Source organism: Macadamia integrifolia, chromosome 10 (genome assembly GCF_013358625.1).
Source record: "Macadamia integrifolia cultivar HAES 741 chromosome 10, SCU_Mint_v3, whole genome shotgun sequence".
In the NCBI taxonomy this organism is placed as follows: domain Eukaryota; kingdom Viridiplantae; phylum Streptophyta; class Magnoliopsida; order Proteales; family Proteaceae; genus Macadamia; species Macadamia integrifolia.
The window spans coordinates 25,960,544-25,963,497 of record NC_056566.1 but is presented as its reverse complement, the minus strand read 5'-3'; the positions used below and the strand labels follow the sequence as shown (position 1 = coordinate 25,963,497).

General features: G+C 36.6%; 1 pseudogene; it reads left to right on the top strand.

The window, feature by feature from the left end:
* Positions 1 to 616: 616 nt before the first annotated feature.
* Positions 617 to 1,692, top strand: LOC122092332 (annotated as a pseudogene).
* Positions 1,693 to 2,954: the final 1,262 nt, after the last annotated feature.

Here is a 2,954-nt window from a genome sequence, read left to right as displayed (position 1 = left end):
GGTTCTTTTAGTTTTGTTCTATTGATTTGTTTTTTAGTTTATGGGTATTGCGATTGTACCAGATTGTGGAAACTGAAGTGTGATTGGTTGCTGCAAGGGACACATATCATAAATTTTCCAAAATAGTTCTGATTTTATGGGAGTAGTGGTTTTGGATTATTGGGCTATTGATCAGTGTATTTTATTTGCTTGTACTTGTGATTTGTTGTCTTTGAGAGCAACCAATATCCAGGAATATTAATCAGTAAAGCCTGCTTCCCATTTAGAATGACTTTGTGTTGTATGTTTCATGTTTCCAATTTGTCCTTCATGATTGGAACGCACTCTCCATAATGCTGACCGATTGGGACATGAAATAGTGTTGAAAACCATTTATGCACCAATGCTTGACATGTTCTAAGGATGCCAATCTGAAATGATTTACTTTGTTGTGCAGGAGTTATTGATGATATGAAATGCTTCAACTTGCAGTTTGAATTTTTGTTAACTTCAACTTTTCCACAGATTGAGGCTCTATGGTGATCTGCGAATATCCATGTGATATGTTGTACAAAATGTTTGACTGTGGTAGACTGCAGTTTCTGGGTGACCTCAGGGACAAGTTTGCAAGGTATAAAAGTTATCAATATTATGTTTTCTTATATCATGACAAAGGTTATTTATTTATTTTTTTGGTATCAGTTCCTTCTTTGAATTGAATAAAAATCCCTTTGTATGAGTAGTCCTATTTTTTTTTTTTTATTTATTGAAATGGCTACAGCCACACCATTCTCTGGTTCTCTTCTACAATATTAATCATGCATTGCATCTGGTGATACTTACACCTTTGAGCAGAGAGATCTTCAATAAGCTTAGACAATGAAGCCTGTAGGAATGTCTTCTTTGAATCCATATGCAGCATCTTACATACCTCTCTCCAAATGAGAGGAGAAAAAAAAGCATCAGAGATAATTGTTGGGCATCCAGAGTGGTAATGGAAGTGGGTATGGATCTCCATCAGAGAACCAACTAGTGACAACATAGAACTAGATCTAAGGAGAAGTTCCTCTCGCCTTCAACATCCAAGGCATTGAAGAACTACTTGATTCTGAGTATGAGTGTCATGGGATACAGAAGGGCCAATTATTTTATGGTTCTCATGATTCATGGTCACAGAATCCAAGTGACATGACAGAAAAACAGAGAACTCATCAAGATTCTGAGATGGATTTGTCATGTTTTGGAGTCATGTTTCCTGGTATATCCAATCAGTCACTTGCTGATGTGTACTCCGTAAATGAGGGTGACCTAGAAGCAGTTGATATGTTGCATCAACTTGAGGTAATCGATGTAGCTATTATGATCCAATCTGGTGGTGCATATTTTCAACTTATAGGTCAGGGGTTGCCACCAATATTATTTGTCTTCTATATTTTACTTCCTTGCTTTTGCTTCTATCAAGTGGTCTACAGATTTTACAATGAGTGTGTCATTCGATGGTCAATGAACCAACCTAATAAAGAATCTGATGACAGAACCATTATAATTTAAATTTTTTTACTTGACCATTGTAATTACTGGTTGACAATCAATATCAATTTAGCAAATGTTTGATTATTCCTTGTATTATTTTTTATCTTAGTGGATTGCTTCGAGTCTTTGCATACTGAAATTACAGTATTATATAGTTTTAAGCCATCTTGACTTTTTTACCTATTTTGCAGAGTGAAGCCAAACTTTTGGTAGAAGACTGGGAAGGTGTCGTGGAATATCTGAAAGCAACAGCTCAAAAATCACCTCATGTTTGTCAGATTTTATATAATTTTCCACGTTGTCTGGTGACAGCCTGTTGATCTTCCCTCTCTTTTCCCTCTTGGTTTGGATCATTGTTCAGTATTTTCTAGGTTATTTTTTGGGATTTTGATTTCAGTTTTCTTTTTTTTTCTGAAAGTTCCATGAGCTTATTTGTTTTCCTATTTTTTGAGTTTGATTAATTGAAATGCCCATGTTTATCACTTGGTATTCTCTTTGCCTCTTGTACGCAGGAGTCGTAACCCCCTTTGATAGGCAGGAGCGTCTGGTATCTAAAATTCCCATCTAGATTAAAAAGAATTTGTTCTCCACTATAGCGGGAACCCTTTCTCTCTCTCTCTCCGTGTGTGTGTGTGGTTTTCGCGTTCTTTTAAATGTTTGCTTTCCCTTTGTCAATGGGAGTCGTTATGTGTGTCTACTTTCCTTCTCTGCTTGAGTCTTTTTGTGTGTATATGTTAGCCATTTCACCCCGTGTATGCACTTGAAAAATTACTTTTATATAAGAAAATTGTCTTGCTAAATAAGATAATACAATGGTGTTAAGTTGTTCTTGTTTATGTCTATATATTTGGCATCACGGAGTCGTTAATTGCAGCATCGTCTGGACCCTTTCGGCTACTTAAACAAGATAAGTTGGCCGTCCCTCATACTGACATTCATCGTTGAATAGAAGCATTGGTCATCCTTCCATGAAGCTGTTCGACCTGCCGTCATGCACCTTTAGGGTGTCCTTAATATAATGGGTAGCTAGCTTACCATGCCTTATGAAATCAATTTGGTTCTATGGATTTGGTTATGCAGTGCCTTTCATTCTACCATTTGGTTATAGGATACCTTTCACTGTTCTATTTGTATGTACTCTAACCAAACCATATATCCTTCATGGAAAAAAATTGTCCGCAATTCTGATCTCGTACAATTCCGTGAAATATCACCTTCAGAAGGTGACACGTGTATTGATACCAATGCAATGGTTCATATCTGATTTAAATGTCACTTCACTGATTTAATGTTTTATTAGTTGTACTAGATCTGGACCATTGTATTGGTATCAATACACGTGTCACCCCTTGAAGGTGGTATTGCACGGAATTGTACGAGATCGGAATTACAGACGATTTCAACCCATCCTTCACCCAACCCATCTTCCTTTTCTTCTCTCC